This window comes from Daphnia pulex, chromosome 8, assembly GCF_021134715.1.
Source record: "Daphnia pulex isolate KAP4 chromosome 8, ASM2113471v1".
NCBI classification, from domain to species: domain Eukaryota; kingdom Metazoa; phylum Arthropoda; class Branchiopoda; order Diplostraca; family Daphniidae; genus Daphnia; species Daphnia pulex.
In genome coordinates, this window is record NC_060024.1 from 12241747 (window position 1) to 12261337 (window position 19591).

A 19591-nucleotide genomic window follows, 5' to 3' on the forward strand; every position below is an offset into this window, starting at 1 on the left:
TCGCCTGGCGTTCTGCATCTTCTCAAAAGACATCCGGACAGATCGTAAACAATTCTTCTTCTTTGTAGCGCGCATCTTGACAGATTTTTTTTTCTCTCCTTTTTCTTATTTTTATTTTCGTTTTCTTTTAAGTTTTGACTTGGATGTTGTATGTGTTCCTGCTCTTCTTTTATAGGCCGAAAAGAATTTTTTTTTTTTTACTTGTTTCGTTCCGGGTTACATTTCTGTGGGAAGAATATTTTTTTCTTAGTGACGCAACGGGCAATAGCAAAGGCAAGCAAAAAAAATGTAAGGTTGTAAACAAATTCACCATAAGGGAAGAAGAGACTGTCGAATATTGTGTGCTTCTCTATGGGAAAGAGCGAAAAAAAAAATATACAGAGGCGAAAAAAAAATGGAGGAAGAAGCTGAAGCCGCGCATCTTTGCCCATCTTTTACAACTCTGCACGCTTGTCAGTGTCAACCGCGCGCGCGGATTCGGGGCCTATTTTCAAAACAGACATTCTCTACGGTCCCTGCCACATACACAACACATATTCTCTTTCCTCCTCCCTGGTTTTCTCAGTTTGTCACAGCCGAAACGACGAAAATCACGTCAGAAATTGTTGGTCTTGAATGCGAAATTGCCAACAAGGGAAGAAAAGTTTTCCGATTCTTTGTCGTAATCTTTACGGCCAAGTAAAAATTTGATTTGTTTTTTGGCTACTTTTCTTTATTAATCAATGTTTGTGTTAAAGCTTTGTGAAATTATAATTGAATCATCTTTAGTTTAGTTGAATTAATTTTTTTTTGGTCCAGGCTTTTGGTAGGCTTAGGCGGATGTAACTGGTAGGTTATGGGGAGAGTAGCCGGCCTGCCGGCGCCATTTTGTGTTACTCCGACGGGGTTTTGGTGTAGTAGAACTCTAAGCTCCAGTGTAGGCTTGAAGAAATTTGAATCCATAGCAATTAATCATTTGACATGTAAAGATTGAGTTATGTTGCTCAGTTAGACGGTTTACTCGCATATTTAGACGTTTCTTTGAGCAGCTATAACTCGTTCTTTTACACATTTCGATGATTGTCGTAAACTAAACTACACGAGGCCATTTTGAGTCGAGTCTAGTGTATTTATACGGGTTTGATGGGCTTCATAACGATTCATTAAAACGGAAAACTATTGCAGCAATAGTCATAGGAGTAGAAGGGTAACCAGAACTCTGAGGGTGTATAGGATTTCCCTCTATGGGTTTTTGTTTCTCCTATTCTTTCTCTGATAGTAAACAATTTATTCTCAATGAACGTTGCGTTGGTATAGACACGTCTGCGGGAGAAAAAAAAAAGAGAACAAACTCGTCAATTTCGTTGAGGAATCAATGGAATCCAATTCGAAGGATATCGCATTCATCTCCAACGACTTTTGGCAGCTCTCTTTCATTTCAACTTCCTTGGCTCGTACTCTAAATTTTTGACTTGAGGCATAACCAGGACAGAATGTTAGGTTCCATTCTCCTGATTGTTATATAGTTCGTTTCCTGCTTTGTCGAAAATTGATTTTATTGTCAGCTCGTTAAAGCCCTTTTGCCGAGTGTATTAAGATTACGCTTACACGATTAGACCTTTCAATTACAGCAGTTTAATTTCGATTCGGAAGGGTATGTTATTGATTCCCTTGTCTAAAGTGCGTTCGCCCTCACCATTTTCTTGTTAAAAAGGCATAACTTTTCTTTTTTGCAGTCTGGGAATTTATTTTGTTTTATTTGTCTTGTTCTAGCCAGAGGAAATGACAAAACAAACATAGTCGCTTTGACTTGATGTGCTTTTAATCTTGATATTCGATTTACAACCCGAGATGACACGGCGCGATAATTGCAATGCGCACAAGAGCCAAAAGCCTCGACCGGGGGAAAATGGTGGACGGTCATGGCTACAAACACGCAGGAGAAGAGACGGTCGTAAAGAATCAAACCAAAAATTTCATTCAAAGAGTTGTGACAAGATAGAACTGCGCCTGTTGTGTTTTGTTTTTGTCTGTGTATAGGATTGATTGCGTCTCCCACTTTAACTGCATGTCGTTTTGATATGAATTTGTTGCCATTTGAACGCTTCTCTTCACGTTGGTTGGCTGAATTCAATTTTTCCGTTCAGTTTTCGAACGATTCTTTGCTTATTCTTTTAAGTATGATTGCATCAAGTTGAGGAAACAAATGTTTACTGCCCTGGAATTGAATTGCATTCTAGTGGGTGTGATCGAGTTAGTGAAATGGAACTATATGACGCCAACGAGTTTGCTGGGTACGGTAGCGGGATCAATCGAGCGTGTCCCGTTGCTATTGCGGACACACACGACGCGTCAAGTGAAGCGGCAACGTCGCCCTTTTTGCCCGAACGAAGCCAACGATGGGGGGGAATGGTCTTGTTGCCTTGGCGTCGCGAGTCCGCCGCGCTGGTTGGCGCCGGCCGGTCTTTGGGTCGGCATCCAACCGGAGTTCTCCTTTCTCGAAATGGGCCAATCGGGGCGCAGCGGTCGGCCATCTTTGATGGGCGTGGCCGCTTTCGTGGGTGGGGCTTGATTTTGAATGGGATTCCGGGGGAAGGGGTAATTTATGATCCCCTCTGGCCATCTCTTTTGAATTGTTTGTTAGTTGGACGGGAAGGGGAAGAACTGTGGGGAGGGTTGGATGATGGGAAATGGAAATTCTTTTTTCCCATTTATGTTTTTTTTTTTTTTCATTTTGAACTTTATTTTTTCTTTTTCCTTTCCTGAATTGGATCGCGCGCCGTCGGTGACCCAGAAAGGACACGGAGAGCCAAAAGCGATTCCCTTGTGTTTATTTATATTTTTTTAATGATTTTTAATGGTCTGCACACCCAATAATCATGGGCATTATGACACACACACATAGACACAAAATCAATCTGGCCAAAGTATTTATAAACTTGACTTGATAGCAGCTCAACTTTTTTGTGGTGTTTGTTTCTTTTATCGCCGTGTATTTTTATCTCCTCTGAAAAACAAGAATGAAAGGGAAAAGAAAAGGTGACGCAGTGTTTGCACAACAAACAGACGATAATCATAATCATCATAATAATAACAAGAGATGCGTACACAGAATCATCATTAATTTATCGACACGTTTATTTTCGATTGTTTTGTCTATTTTTTTTTTACCTACAGGCACCGGGAATTTTCGTCATCGAATGCGGTCCGCAAAATCAAATTGTAATTTGTTGAAAGTGTTGCCTCCTGTTACGTATACTGAAGGTATACCGGAATGAATGAAGCTCAGGATACATTCAGTATACGTCCAGGGGGTTAAACATCCAGTCGACCGAGTCGTTTTTTCTCTTAGTTGTTGTTGTTGTTCCTCTTCCGGCTTGTTCCGCTGGCGACGCCATCATCATTTGTGTCCATCCGTCCGCTTCGGCTGACTGCCACCCAATGTGCGTTCGTATCGGGCACACATAGGGGTCGCCTCCTTCCTTCCTTCTCTTTCGTACTTGATATGTGCCGCTTCTGGATATGTGTGTGTGGGTTTGTATCGCTGGCCTATAAAAGAGGAGAGAAAAAAAAGGAGAGACGGCCCAAAAGCGTGTGTGGCTGCGTGTGTCGGTTGCCATTTTTCTTTCTTTTTCTTTTTTTACAATTCGTGCGGTCTGGTGAGAAAAATCAATACACTGAGAGAAAAAAAAAAGAAAGAAAAGAAATGAGACTGAAACACATGCTGTAGACTACATGAAATATGGTACCACCCAGGCACCGAGAATTAATTTCGTGATTTTCTGGGTGTTTGGTAAACATTTTTCTTTTTCTTTTTGACAAATGAACGCGTGATGTCGCTCCGCCAAATTGGATTATGTGTCCCCCTCTCTTTCTGTTTCCCTAATAACAGATCTATACAACATGTGTACATGCAACCTCGAATCCGTCGGGATTACAAACACCAAATACACGAGCAGAACAAGCGGACGGGTTTTAATATAGCAAAGAGAGAGAGAGAGAGAGAAATGGTCGTATAAGTTGTCCTCTCTCTCTGTCGGTCGGTCGGGACGCTTTGGGCGACATGGGCTTGATTGCGTGACCCGCCAGTTGCCTGGCAGTCTAGCCTTGCTGTGTACACATATTACATTTTAGCTATTAGTCTAACTACGGGGTGAGGCAGAAGAAGAAGAAGAAGATTGGTGAGCGAGTTGACAACAATGGCACAAAGAAGGCGCAGCTGCTCCCAATGGTGTTTCACTTTGTGCTGCTGCAGGAACGATGGCGGCGGCGCTGTTTTTAAGGTCGTGACGTCAAGTGGGTCGGACACGGTTTTTTCTTTACAGATTTGATCGAAAGGAAATTAACATTTTTGTAAAACAAAAAAAATCTATCGCGAAACTGTTTTTTTTTGTGGGGCTTTCGAATGTAGATGAGATGATTGAGGGGTCTGATTTAGTCAGATCCGAAATACCAACTGATGCTCGGTCTGGTCGGAGCTCTTTATTTTATATATCAAAACGAAAACCCCAGAGTATAAAAATATAAGAAGAAGCGGTAGCCATGGTAATAGGCCCCCGATCTATCGAAAGAAAAAAAAAGTTTCTTCTTTTTCCCCCTCAATTTTTATGACTCCATTCGACTACCTTTTCTCATGTTTTTATTTCGTCGGACCCTTTCTCTCTCGAAAAATCCTCTTTTTTTGTAATTTTATTGACGGAGAGTTTAGACCCTTTTTTCTTTCTTACGCCATACGTATCTTCGGATATGGACGTTTACTCTTTTAAGAGCTTCTCATCTTATCGAATATCTGTTCGTACCCTTTTTTTCTTATAAGGGCCCTCGGTGCGACGGGGACACTTGGGTTGTTGTTACAATTACAATTGGATGTTGTGATAGAAAATGAGAATCTGGTTATATTTGACCGTCTTATTTTGCTATCGTGTGTGATATTTTGTGTCTGTTTTCAGCTACCCCCCTCAATTTTTTTTTTCCTATTTAAACTCAATAACAAGCAGGAGGTTGTAGCTGTTTGTTGTTGTTGTCGTTGTTGGGAATCGCTCGGTTTTGCGGTTTTCGTATTAGGAAAAAACGGTCGAGGTGGCTGGTGGATGAACGCCCTGGAAATTTTTTTGTGTGTGTGGGTTCTGCAGCCACACAGACGCCTGTAACGAGAAGACAAAAAAAAATCCAATTATGAACCGAAAGAAGAAAAAAGAACCTTGGGTGTACTTTTTTTTTGTCTGGTTACATTCCTGTTGATATATATCCCACCTCTTTCATAACAGATAATAAATAGAAGAAGAAGAAGTAGAACCATCGAGCTATAGGCGGTCTCTTATATGCAATTAACCGATTCGAGACTGGGTTCTTCTTCTTTGGAGGTTGTCGCGTTGCTCGGCTGTTGGGAAATTGAACACAATTTTTTTCCCGTTTTTTTCTTTTCTTTTTGTGAACACATTGCCCTCCCCCCGAACGTCAGACTATCACACGAAACCGCCGTCCATTTTCTTTGGTCTCTTGGTTATAATTATTTTTTTTTTCAGCTTTAAGCTTCTGGACACAATCTAACTGGAGGTGTGGTTGACCATACCCGTTGTGTTATTTTGGTCTTGTTTTCTCTTCGGTCTGTTTTGTATTTTTGTTGTTTTTGTTTCTTTCTGCTTTTGGCCATCGAATATGGATGTTAAATGAGGCGAAACTCGGCCATGCTATACACAAATTGGGAGAAATGGGCGGTTGAGACTTGAGCTAGACCGAGACGGCCGACTGCAGAAGAATTCCTTCTCCGGCTGCTGCTGCTTGGTCCGGCTCGACTCTTATACCCCACCCACATTGACTGGGTTATTTTTTTTTCTTGGTCCCCCATACGCCAGGCCAATTTAACTACGACGACAGTAACGAATGTCAACACAAGAAAAAACAACGACCGTTGGCGACACGCACGTCTCAATTCACCCACCCACCCAGCCGGACGGTCAAAGTCTTTTTCTTCTCTTTTGCCTATTTTGATTTCTGTTTTTTGATTGTTTCGTTTGGAATTTCACGACTCGGGGCCCCGCCCACGATATTTTCTTATCGACTTTGGATCGTGTCTCTGACGAGGTTGAACGAAATGAAAGAAAGAAAAAAATCTTTCTTTTTGGATGTGTGACGATTGGAATCGTCGCGATAAAGTTATTGGCCTTGTTTTGTTTTTCTCCCTTTTCATTCTTTCACGTGTGTGTTTGTGTGTGTGTGTGTGTGTGTGTGGGGCGGCCAAAAAGCCATCAAGTCTTAACTTTAGCTCGCCATTACCGAGCTGACGTATGGCCTATAAACGCGGAAGATATAGTAGTGTGTAGGCCTGCAACGGCAAAAGCTCCCGCCCCTCCAAATGTGTTCGCTCACGACTTGCTGCTACTGCTAGTTCCGAAACTATTACTACTACTTCGCCTTCTTACAACTACCCGAAAAACATCAATGATTCTCTTGTCTTTTTTCTTTTTTTGTTTGGAATTTCTCCCTCTCTTCGACTCTAATGAAAATATCGCAATCAATAAAACATTGAAACATTTTTTGAGAAATTTGAGAACTTACCCCCGGAATTTCAATCGGTTGCCGTCGGTAGCGGAGACTCACTTTTGTTTGTTGTTCGGTCCAAGTGACTCGGGTAAAGGCGTCGTCGTCGTCGGATGTGTGTGTAAAAGTTATTAGAAAACGTTTGGTTGCGTTTTGTTTTGTTGTTTTTCGCTGACTTTCTCTCTCAGCAAACCGGAAAGAAACCGAACGAGCGAGTCTTTCTCTCTTCCCAAAGCGATTGAAACCACGACTGCTCCGCTGCGCATCGCCGAAGTTCAGCACCCGTCGCTTCCTCCTCTTTTCTTTTTCTACCCAAAAGGGGAAAGATAAAAAAGGAAAGAAATTTTTTTTTTTTTACTTTTATTTTTTTCTTCTTCTTCTCCAACAGAGAGAGAGAGAGATAGAGGGGGCGCCATCTTTGGTGCCCGGAAAATTCTCGGGGTCCCTCCGAGTATCTAACAACTAAGAAGGAAGAAGAAGAAAAAAAAGGGAGAATAGAAGTGTATATATATAACTTTTTTTTTCTTCTTCTTCCAAGTCTGGCCATCTTCTTTCCATTTCCCAGTCGCCCCCTCCAGCTGGATTTATATCCATTTTTCTTCTGCTTCTTTTGCTAGCTAGCTGTGTGGGTAGTAGTCTATACGGAATGGAAGGAGAGAAGAAAAATGTGTGTTGTGTGCTCTTTTGCTGACCGATGGTGTCTGCGTTGCGGAGGGGGGAAGTAAAGGAAAAAAAAAAGTTCCACATAAAAGTTTGGCGTGGCAGCCAATCGCAAAGAGGCACCCTTCTCTCTCTCGGCTGGCAAGTAGTGTTGGATGTTTAATATTGCTGCCCTTACACTCTCCTCCGCCTCCCCCCGCCACCCCAGCTACTCGCAATTCTACTTACTACCCCCTGAGAGTGAGAGGAGCATTGGCTATCACCCATATGCCATTGTGTATAGACGTGTGAAAGGGAGCCGGGAAATAAGGGAGGAAACAAGGAGAGCATGCCATCGGCTGTTTAGATATTTATAACAAAGTATTGATCACAAGGCGGCAGCGGCGCCCCCCTCATACTACTGCTACTACTACTAGTAATCAGAGTTGGGGCTCAACTTTGAGTCTTTTGAATCGAATCAAAGTTGAAACGTGTTCCAATTTGGGTTTCCAACTCATGCCAAGAAACAAGAAGAAGAACATTGTCGTTTGGGGTTTTCTTTTTGTGTGTTATTGTACGTAATAAGTCCCTCTCTCTCTCACCACACACATACAAGGCCGCAGTGTAAAAAAGTAGTAGCAGCAACAGCAGCCAGCAGCTCGCTCATTCTCTCAATTGCCGTTGATGGGCACCCTATGTTGCGGGGCACAATCACCCGAGATATTCTTCCCCACCGACTGACTTGCAGCGCCCCCGCAGTCTCTCTCTCTCTCTCCCAATTCGAGCGTATAGCGCATCTCGTCATTAACTTTCAACCGCACCATTCAGCAGACCTCCCCCGTTAACTAACGAAAAAAAGCCAACGAGTTGGTTTCTTTTTTAAATCGAACCAATCGGAGGGTGGGCCCACGTCCGCTGTTCGTGAGTTGCGGCTTTTTGGCGGCCTCTCTCCGTTCGTGTTTTCTTTCTATTTTGGAAAAAGAAGAAAAGAAAATGGTTAAGTTGAAACCGGTAGAATGATGACGGGGTTGTGTGAGCAGAGGCAATGTGTGACGTACTATCGAACCAACCGAGTCGAAAAGGAAGTCGGTTTTTGTTAAGTTTTTCTTTTCTTTTCTTTTTGGTCGATGGACTGGACTGAAGAACGTACGACGTTTGCCCGTCATGATTGCCGGTTTGTGAACCCCCCGGTGATGAGCTTCGTGAGCAAATGTCGTTGCGCGTTTGCGTTGGGTTGTTTGCCGGAAGAAGAAAAGGAAAGAAAGAAAAAAAAAGATTCGACGTGAAATTCACGACCTGAAAAAATGTTGATGGTGATGTGGTTTGAGGTGGGGTGTGTGTGTGTGTGTAGGGGGGGGGGGGAGAGGCCAAATTGGCTGGAACTGCTGCCAAACTTTTTTTTCTTTCTCTGGCATCGACTCCTGACTTTTTTTTTAAGTAAAATATACCAGAGGTAAAATACAATTAAAGTCGAGCACTCTGCTTTTCTTGTTGTGTGTGTGTGTGTGTGGATCACTGGGAGGGAGGAGTCGTGCTGGTTGCTGCTCTCACGCGAACCTCCTCCAAGTCTCGACCGGGGCTCCGAATAATTGCTGGCTCGGAGGGCTCTCTTATCTTTTCTTCTTTTTTTTTTTTTTCTTTTTTTTTCCCCTTTCCTACATGCACTATGCATGTATGAATGTGTATGTATATATATATATACACGCTGTATAGTCTACAGTCTAAGATAAGGAATAAATACGTCAAGTTTGTTTTTTTTCTTTCTTTTTTCCCTTTTGGCCGTCGTGGTTCGTGGTGATGGTGTGTATATAATCAACCGCTATATAAGGTCCCGCGTCTATTGGCTCCAGCGCCGACATATATTATAATGTATTGAAGAAAGAAGTTTCCGCTCCAGGCCTCTTCTTCTTCTTCTTCTTCTTGACTGTCTGCGTATATCTCAAAAGAAAAGAAAAAGGAAAAAAAAAGTTTTTCTTTTCTTCCCCCCGTTGTTGTTGCGTTCAAAAACTCTGCGGCTTTGGATCTTGTAATAATCATAAAATTCCTCCTCCTCCTCCTCGGCTGAGTCCCGCCACCAGCTGTAGACTCTCTGTACTCGTGAAGATGCGGCAGAATTATTTTTGTTTTGTTCTGCTCTTCTCCGTTGTTGTTGTTGTTGTTGTTGTTGTTTTCTTTTCCTATTTTTCAACCCCCCCCCCACCACCATTGGGCGTCGTTGTCTCTCCCGGCCAGAGAAGAGACTATGACCGCGTGATTGCTCTGCACGCAGCGCGTGCAACTGCTTTCTTTTCTTTTTTTTTCTTTTTTTTTTTGGTTTGGCTTCCCCTGCGAGCAAAGAAAATAAAGAAAACCTTGAACCTTTCCACACGATAACCGGCGACGTCGTCTCGTGTGTCTGTGGATGTGTGTGTGTATGTTTGCCTCACTCTTGTTTCCACAGTTCCGCAAAAGCGGATGAGAAGGGCGGACGGAACAACAGTCAAGTTGTGTGATGTGTGTGGAAGGGCCTCTGCCCCAATGGCGTCCGCACGGCGTATAAAAAGATGTGGAAATAAACGTAGACGTGTATGCATAGATATTATATGCGCAAGCACACACAAGCCCTCGCCATATACTCTCCATCACACATGTGAATGTTTTAAAAAAGAACCGCACCGTGTCTCTCTCTCTCTCTGTGGCATGGCCCCCTTTATTTTTTTCTTTTGCTGCTGTTGCTGCTGCCCCGGCTGTGCCTGATGATTTACGGCCGTGTGTGAACGGGATACAATGGGCCGAGGGGCCGACGTCGATATAAATAACCTGCACGTATATTACGCGTACCCGTCGTCTTCTTCGTCTTCTGCTTTCCTCCGCCCTAAAGAATTTGATAAGAAGAAAAAATTGTCTTGTGTGCTGTGCGGTCGTTCGTTCGTTGGTGGGAGCTGATGATGGCCAGGCCACCGGCTCTCTCAATCCGGTTGAAAGATCTTCTTCTTGTATAAGAGGAAGACAGACACGACCAAAGGGGACCTGAAAAGGAAGGCCAACAAACAAACAAGAGAGAGAAAAAAAGGAGTTTGAATCCATCTAGATTACACACACACACACACACACATATAGAGTGTGTGTATAGAGGGAAAAGGAATAAGGCGCGTCCCCCATGTCAACTAAAGTCTTACCGAATAGAAAAATAAGAAGGAGGAAAGAGAGAGAGAGAGAGATAGGTGTCGGCCGTGTGGTGGGCCCGAGACTCTCTCACATGGGGAGAGTTATTTGCTTCGGTCAATGCCGCGCGCTGTTTAGACTATCGAAAACAAGAGCTGCTATATAGACGGGAACAACACGGGGCTCCAAAAACGACCGGGTTATTCGCCTCTGGGATTATTAGAAACCACAAAGTCTTCTTCTTCTGTTTTTCTTTGGGGGATTTTTTTTTTCTTTTTTAGATTGTTTCCTTTTAGATGATGGGCCAGCAGATCGACCGAGAGAGAGTCCCCCAACAGTTTGGAGCAAATTGGAAACGTCCAAAAGAAAGAAAAAAAAAACCAAAAAAAAAGTCTAGAGGAGATCGGGACCCGTAGCGTCTGGGCACACACGCAGAGACGGCGCACTTTGGGATGTGCACCATACACATACAGAGCAGCTCACACCAATTACCATTCTTCTTTCTACTAAAGCCCAGCTCTCCTTCTCTCTCTCTCTCTTTGAAACGGGAAGATTGGGGTTCCGCCCACATAGAGCACAGACACAAACTCTCGACCCCCCTCTATCTTGTTATCCTTGGAAGAAGAAGAAAAAAGGAAAAAAATACTTCTTGGCTATTCTCTAGACTCCCTTTCGTTATGCATTAAAGATTAAGTCGAATGATGATCCGGCCGCAGAAAAAAGGGGTTGGTATGCACAATTTATGTAAGTTAAAAGGAGAGAGAAAAAATCTGCGTGAGTAACGCTTTAAATATATGTAAAGAGGAAGACGAAAAGTACATCGTGGAATGCGTGTTATTCTTTTTGGTCTTCTCACGCTCCTTTGAATAAGAAGAAGAAGAAGAAAATGGGAGAATATTTTTCTTCTTCTTCTTCTTCTATGTGGCCGGGGGATTTATTAGACAAGAAGCCGGCAGATGTTAAGCTGCACGACGGCAGCGGCGCTGCGTTATAGATGCGGCGTTCCGTAGAAACGAACGAAACGAACGAAAGAAAAAAATGTCTTTAATTTTATTTTTTAAAAGAAAGAAAAAAAGAAAGAAAGAAAAAAAAGGCAAATTTTCTTTCTCATTTGGGGTTTGTCCCTTATTATACATCATATAATACTCTCTTGTGTGTGCTGTCTGTTGTATAATACACGAATAAAGTTCTTGTCTCGCGAGAGAAGATTAGAAGATTAGATGAAGGAGAAAAGAAAAAAAAAAACACATGAAAAGGCGGCCAATTGCTTCATTGATGAGAAAGAAAACATTTCCTCTTGCTTCTCATTTTGGGCTTCGTCTTCTACAGACGTCCTTTTTTAAATAAAGATTCCTGCCTCACGCCTTTTCCTCACTTGTTTTTTTCTCGACTCTTATCTTTCACGTATTTACGTGTATGCCGTGATGATGCTTCTAATCATCCTAATAAATGCGAGAGTGATATACACGCTCGACTTACTCCATAGAAAAATCAAAAAGCTTCATTTTTTTTACCATTTGGCACTGCTGACATTGTTCGTAAGTCCACTTGTATAGTAGCCACTCGCAAAGTTTTTTTTTAATTATTATTATTATTTTGCCGGGGGAACTTTAAAGACGATCGAATGTGGACGGGGGGCGATCGACCGGAATCCGTGAACGACGCCAGAAAGAAAAAAGAGATGTCTTGAAACACGTATATAAAAGAATGGCGCATGGAATAGAATAAGAAGAATAAGAAAAAGGTTTTCTTTCTCTGGTGTGTCTTTACGATGCGATGCGCAAAAGACATGGGTGGAGGGGGTAGAAAAAAGAAATAATTGATACCCAAGTCACGAATATATATTAGATCCATATATCTATGTCTAGCGAAAAAATATAGAGTCAAGTCAAATATAAAGGAGGGTCTGGCAAGTTTCTCTTTTTATTTTTTTTTATTTTTCTGGTTAGGCAGGAAGGAAGGACTGGGGGGGGGGGGCATTGATCTTGGAGAAGCGGCGAGAATGCGCAGTCGCTCGGATCGATAACGCCCGCGCCCCACGACGGACGGGCGCAAGAGTTGTAGGCGTATATATGAGGACAAGAGGCCTATAATCATCTCCTTTCGTCGTCGTCGTCGTGAGGCTATGTATAAGAAAGAGACGCCAGAGCTTGGCACACCTGCGTCCAGATGTCGCAAGCGTCCAGTGCTTTTTTTCGAATGTTGTTGAACGAACTTTTCCTCCGGCCACTCCCGTTGGCTTCGTTCGTCCATCCCTTTCCGTCTCCGCCCTTTTCCCGTCTATAGGCCGCCATTTTTTTTTACAATGTGTAGGCCACCGAAAGGTCTGTAATGCCCGAGTTCACCGCTTGAGTTTTTCCCGTCCGTCATTTCCCGTCGGCTTTTTTATTCTTTCTGATTTAATCTCAATTTTTGTTTTTGTTTCTCTTCTGGTCAAAGAAAAATGAATTTGAAAGTAAGTGAGCGAACCGTAGAATGGGGCGAGCGAGAAACATCCATTTTCTGACGTTACGATGAGAATTATTCCCGCACGTCACGCTGCAACACGAACGAATTATTTATTTATCTCTTATCGCCCTGTTTTTTTTTTTTTTTTTTTTACTTTTCGTCTCCCTACTTTTTTTTTTCGGTTGTTGTTTTGTTCCAGGCCTATATCGATCCTGGACATGAAACATTGAACGTCTGAACTGAACATTGAACTGACCCGTTACGCTCGGACATGATCCGCTGCATCGGCATTGTTGTCGAACCGGATAGACTTCCAAAAAAATAAAAATGCGCATTTCCCTTTTGTTGTTGTTGTTGTAATTTTTCACAACAAAACATTCGTCATATCGGAACACATTAGGTGTCTGTTTCAGTTGTGCGTTTCCCCTCCACTTTTCTTTTTTTCGTATTTTTGTAACTTATTTTTCCCTTTTTATCATCAACTCGAATCTCTAATGCGTTCAACATTTTCCCAAACTGAATTTGAGTTTTTCCTTTTTTTTTTTATTTGTCTCGTTACTCTCGTAGCACCGAGTCCCGGCACGGGGTCGGAACCTCATTTGAATACATCACACATTCCTTTTGCTCGGTTGGTTTGGGTTGGCTGGTTTGGTTTGTGTCTGGCCTTCTTATTTTTTCTCTCCCATTTTCTTTCTTAGAAATAAGACCAGGATAATAATAACAATGGAGCGGAACGAAGAAGAGCACAAACCACCACCACCACCGCCACGCACTACTACGCCTGTATATATATAAATATAAATATATCTACGTAACGTATAGTGGGTGCGAGTTGATGAGACGGCCGACTGAATTATTGGACAGCTCCGAGAGTGTTTTTTCTTCTCTCTCTCCTTCCAGCGTCGTCTTTCTTCTCCTGTTTTGTTTTTAATTTGAAAAAGGGAAAATTCTACCCAAGAAGAAGAATAGTTTTAACATTTTACCCCAGAAAAAGAAAAGTTTTAGTCTAGGAGGAATATATATATGTTATAAGGATGTGTGCCCGTAGAAGCGTGATATGGTTACTCTTGTTTGACGTCGTTGCTGCCGGGGGTAATATGAAAAGACGAGCCAAGAAGAGCAAAAGAGACAAGGGAGGAGGAAAAAAAAAAGATGGAAGTCGTTCAAGTGACACGTCGGCGCTCGTAAAAACGGCTGGCGGGGAAAGAAGAGGAATGAAGAAGAAAATATATATATCTATCTCTTTACCCTCCTCATTTCTCTCTCTCTATATATATATACGTTGCGCGAAAATGAAATAAAATACAAATAATTTAGTCTAGCTACTTTAATATATTATATATATACGTCGGGGTCTGGCGGAGCAGTTACCCCTCGGTGAAATGAAGAGCATCGACAACATTCTGACTGGGCGGATCGTCGTATCTTTTTCTTTTTTCCGCTCTACTACGAGTTTCACATTGAAAAAAAGCCCGGCGTGTGTGTGTGTGTGTATCAAATGGGATTGTATTTGTATATGATTATTTATAGGTAATATTTCTCCCCCCCCCCCCCCCCCCCCTCAGAAATGATCTTTCAACTTGTATCGGAGAGAACCGCAAAAACGCTTGTATAAATAGAGTGCGAGCGGCTTTTCAAGGGGAAATACAGAAGAAATAGAAAAAAAAGGAGGACACGTATAAGAAGAAGAAGAAGAAGTAGAAGAAGAAGCGCATCTAAGGACGGTATAAATTATACTGGGGGGCTTGTATATATATACGTATGTATGTGAGAGAGGACCACCTGGAACAGCTTCCTCGTCTGTCGTTATCAAAGGCGTGTGGGCACAATGCCATCTCTCTCCTGAGGTTTTTTTTTTCTTCTTCTGGCGCTTGGCGCTCGCTCCCAGCTACACATCTCATCATTTATCCGCTATGTATGTAGGCGCTGGCTCGCGCTACATATAAGAACATTTTTCTTCTTCTTCTATTTCTTGAAAGCGCCACAGACTTAGAGGGAGAAAAGCCCAGTCGAAGCCAAACGGAGAAGAAGAAGAAGATGGCCATCCATTTCCGATATGAACGGTAGACGTAAACATGTCAAAAGGCTCCTAGGAGAGAGAGAAAACCCCGCTCTCTTGCCCCTGCTGGCTCGCCAGTTAATTCACAATTCACCCCACCCCAATTCCTCTCTCCCCCCCCTCCCTTCTCTTCTCTCCTAGTGGATGAATCCCATTGGTCGTCCGTTCTCTGTCGTCATCGAATTCTATAGGGGCAACAACGTCCAACGAAAAAAAAGTTGGCAAAAGTCATAAGAATGTCCTTTCTACTTTATTTTTTTTCATGATGATGGTGCTAAACTTGTGTAAATTGTGCTCAAAAACTAAACTCGAAAAAAAAGTTAACCTGCCCCTGTGGTCTATAAATGTTGGACTTTGATTTGACCCGTCGGGCCAACGCCCTTCTTCTTCAACTACATATATTGTATAATCCTTGCTCATTAAAACAAAAAGGAAAGACGTTGATTGCTCTCCGCCGTGCTTCGCCCAACTCTTCTTCTTCTACTTTAAATAGATGTATATACATAACAAACTTCAAAGACAACAGAGAGCTAGCTTATATTGCACACGACTTGTCGGTCGCCCGTTGATGGTATTGCAGTAAATTTGTGGGAGAAAGAAAAATTTTCATTTGGTTCGGTTGGGTTGGGGGGGAAAGCTGAGCAGATAAGGTCAAGTCTCTTCATTAGTCGCTCGGCAGCTCTGCACGGCCAGCAAGGCGGGCGATTGTGGTGAACGAACGACGTCTCTTTCCTCGGCTGACAGAAAAGATGTGAGCCCCCTTTTTCTCTGCTGCCCGTCTCTCGCCTGCCTGCCCCCATGCCCATCAAGTTCCATTATTCCAAATCTGGATGGATGTCGTTTGAAAAAGGAAAAAAAAGAAGAAGCTGGGCTTCCAAGCTCTATATAACAGCAACGAACCCAAACGAAACGACCAGAAGCTACTGCTCCTTTTTAAGTAAGACGAGACCCGTGTTTGTGTGTGGGGGTTAGACCGAGGGGTTAGACTAGCCTTTTGGCTGCTCCTGCTGCTGCCTCCTAATATAATCCCGTTGGCGTTTGCCCCCGTTTATAAACAACATTCCAATAACGGAGGCAGCAACAACAACATCAAGACGAACGGGCCAGCGCTCTGGCAATCAACGTCACACTTTACACGAGAGATGCAGTGGTGGCCTATATGTAATAGTAGTAGTACCTATTTCTAGGCCTTGCAACGGATCGACTGAAGAAAAAAAAGCCCATCCACGAGGAAGTGAAACCAAATAACTGAGCAAACCCACCATTTTTTTTTAAGTATTTAAAAGAAGAGAAACTCAAATCCACTCTATCTCGTCACGTTACATACACCAGTGGTCACTGACCCATCTGTACAGAGTAGTATATACTAGATATAGGCCTGTATGGTTTTTATATTGAACCCCCTTCTCTATTGTCCACCCCGGCCAACTTTTTTTTTCCTTTTACAACCGCTAGGCCTACAATCTATGTAACCCTTTTTTTTTTACTCCGGAAAAGAGAAAAAAAAAAGTCAAAGATTGCGACCGACTTTTTTTTTTTTGTTCCAACCCTTTTCGTTTTTCGTTTTTTTTTTTGCTGGGATTTTTTCCCTGGCAGTAAAATGACCTAAGAGCATAAAACGAAGGGTTGTGTGTGAAGGTGGTATAGGCCTACGTATAAAAAAAATGACGCAAAAAAAAATTTAGGCCAACTGGACCGGAGAAGAGTCATAAAAGTTGAAGAGATTTTTTTTTTTTTTCTTAAGAGGGTTAAAAAAAAAAGTTTTGAACTTTGTAAGAAGAAGAGCAAAAAAAACATTTTCTTGTGATGGAACAGTTTCAAACGGATGTTGAGAAATCATTTGAAAACGAGAGCCAGTCGAGTCGAGTGACGGATTCCAGTCTCTATCTCTATTGCGTGTGTGTCGCACTCTCGATAAAATATTTGCTCCACTGTTTGTGTTGATATGCTCTGGTTACTGTGAAATGTTTTCATTTGAAGGGCAAAAGATTTTTCTCCCGGGCAAGAAAAAGTGATTGAGGGACAGACGGGAGTGCAACGAGTGTGTGTGTGTGACCCGTCTTCGTGGGTGTTTTGTGTTGTTATGATTTCCCGAGTTTTTGATATCTAAATTTCGTGCCAGCTACTCGTGTGTCAGTCAAATCATTTCATTACGTCCATCTCTAAAAGTTTAACGACGAAACTAAAATTTAATTCCCTGTTTTATTCTTCTTTTTTTCTTTTTACTATTTCAGAGATATCCCGTCGTCATGTCTACTTGGAAGCCTACAACTCTGTAGGCCTAAAAGCCTTTGGTGAAAACTGAGTTACAGAAATGAGCAGACACAACCGTCGGCTCTTGATGACGAAGCAGAAAAAGAAGAAGGCGAAGGAAGAAAAAGGGACGACAAGGACGTCGTCGACGACGAAAATGAATGGCGAATTTTATAGTAGCCCTCATGACCATATTCCGGGGGACCGATAATGACCAGTTGGATCACACCCGAGAAGAAGAAGAAGAAGAAAAATAAAAGGCTAGCTCTGGCTGCTGCTGCCGCTGCCGCCGCTTGCGACTGAGAGTGGTCCATCAAATTTGTGTTACAACCCATTCGGATCGAGAGGTGATGGCACTTTTGGACGACACCACACACATAGGAAAGAAAACTCTCTGCTCAGCACAGTCGGAATGAAATGGGGAAACACTCACGGGAACAAAAAAAAAGAAGAAAATAAGAGGAGTCGTTCAAAAACGACTGGAAGGAATAAAAACAACCTGCTGCTGCCGTTCGGCCATCGACCAAGAAGAAGATGAGATATTATTGGCTATCAAGAAAGCAATAATATTAAGCGACAGGTTGGTCAAACTCTTAAGCATTCCTTTTTTTGCAGCACGATATTGATTGATGATTGTTCGTCTACTCTCGAATGATTTCTATCCCGCCGGGGTTTTGTCGTCTTGTTTTTCCGTTTATTTTTTTGAATTTTGAATTTTGTTAGGCCTAAATGGGGAAAGTTCGTGTCGTGGGCGCATCTCGACCAGATCAGGGCCCGACGGGATCTGATAAAGTGGAAAAGCTTTTGGTATTTTAGTTTTTATTCGTCTAATGTGAACGAATGTGTTGTGGTGATGCTGCTGGAAAATCTAATTAGGTTTCGGGGTGTATAGGAAACCGCGCTGGCGTGTCTGTGTAATTTTTGATGAAATTATAGTCGGAAAGATCATCAGAGTTTAGTGCTCTGAATGTTTGGACGTTCCTCTCTCTCGCTCTCTGTCGGCTAATTACTCACGGGAGAAGAAGAAGAAGATTGGAATGACCTCAATTGCTTGATTCCAATTCACTTCTTGTTTTCTCGTTAACTTTGTTCGGAAGTTTCTAAACCGTCAGGGGACGGGGTTTTAGGCCAATGGCGGGTTATAGGCGGCCATTTTGAACTGCGGCCATAGGAGATGAGAGAGGGAAAACTCTGTGCGCGTTTGTGTGTAACTCTTCTTTTTTTTTCTTCCTGCAGACTTGCACGAAGAGTTTGATGATTATCTTTTATTTTTGTTTTTCTGCGAGAGGACGCAGAGAGACAAGGGACGTCTGACATGTCACCAACATTTCGGCTGCAACTCTCTCCGTCGGGGGATGCCGATCATCATCATCATTTCTCTTTTTCTTTCCTACCCTTTTACTTATTATTATTATTATTATATACGTACACATTTTGTGAGTTTTTAGTCTTCCCTCTTTTTCTTTTTTTTTTCTTTTTCTTTTCCCGTTTTTTATTTCTCTACACACGTACAAAAGTCTCTGGAGACGTGTAGATTCCTCATCTCGACCGAGCGTGTACACCACTACCACCCAGCACACAGCAAAGAGAAAGAAAGAAAAAACAAAATGAGGGGAACACGAAAAAAAGTTTTACGACGCTCGGCTCTTATAGTGACTCCTTGCAGCAGCATCGGAGCTTTTTTTTTCAGGCTGTTATAAGATATCATCATCATATTCTATAAATATAATAAGGCTCCGCTGCTGCTGCTGCTGCCACCGACGACGTCGATTGACATATCTTGTTACCGCGTCTCTCGAACGACGCCTTTCCCGTTTTGTTTTTTTCCCCCCGTTCCCGAATCCTATTTGCATCATGATATGAGATCCCGCTGATGGCACGTTGCAACGTATAAAATAACATTTCGGTGTGTAGTAGTAGTATATATCTCGACTGCTGGATCGCAAAAAAGAGACTCTTCTTTCTTATTTTTTGTCTCTGTTGCGCTATATCATCATCGTGCGCAAGCACTCGTGCGGGAGTGCTTGCCCATCATCTTTCTCTCTACCTCATCATCATATTGCGGCGCATTTTTTCTTCTCATCTTTTTTTTTTTTTCCTTTTACGAGTCTGCGTGGGTTACCTCCACTTTTTTCAAGAAAAAAAGAAAAAAAGTTCAATCAGACGTGAAAAGAAAAAGAAAAACTTAAAAAAAAGTTTCGTTTGTGGCCCCTTTTTGGCGTGACGTGTTTCCTTTACTTGTTTCGCGGACGAGCCAGATGATGCAGGTTCACGCTAGACCGTTCGGGGGTCTGTCTGTGTGTGTGCATGTGTGTTTGAGCAATATCTTTGATACTTGATGATTTCCATATGATTATGCACGGAAGAAGAAGAAGAGTCCCATCAGGAGAAGAAGGAGGAACCCCGAAAAGTTGTGTGTGTATTATGTATACACTTCTTCTTCTTTTTCTAAAAGTTTTGGGTTGTTTGTTTCTTCTTCTTTTTTTTCTTTTTCCCCTTGCGGGGTTTGAATAATTCAAGCAACAAGTC

At 42.5% G+C, this 19591-nt stretch overlaps 1 protein-coding gene and 1 long non-coding RNA gene across 4 annotated transcripts in view; one reads left to right on the forward strand and one right to left on the reverse strand.

Moving 5' to 3' along the window:
- LOC124199975 (homeobox protein abdominal-A homolog) overlaps window positions 1–19591 on the forward strand; it is a 78166-nt gene that overhangs the window by 22979 nt on the left and 35596 nt on the right. For all 3 annotated transcript variants that reach the window (XM_046596052.1, XM_046596056.1, XM_046596053.1), the window contains exon 3: window positions 17044–17642. The gene's annotated coding sequence lies outside the window, so the exon portion shown is untranslated. The remainder of the gene's footprint in view (window positions 1–17043; window positions 17643–19591) is intronic.
- LOC124199987 lies at window positions 3331–6866 on the reverse strand. Its single transcript, XR_006877119.1, has 2 exons — window positions 6538–6866; window positions 3331–5123 (listed from the first exon to the last, which is right to left on the reverse strand). It is a non-coding gene; the product is annotated as an uncharacterized LOC124199987 (long non-coding RNA).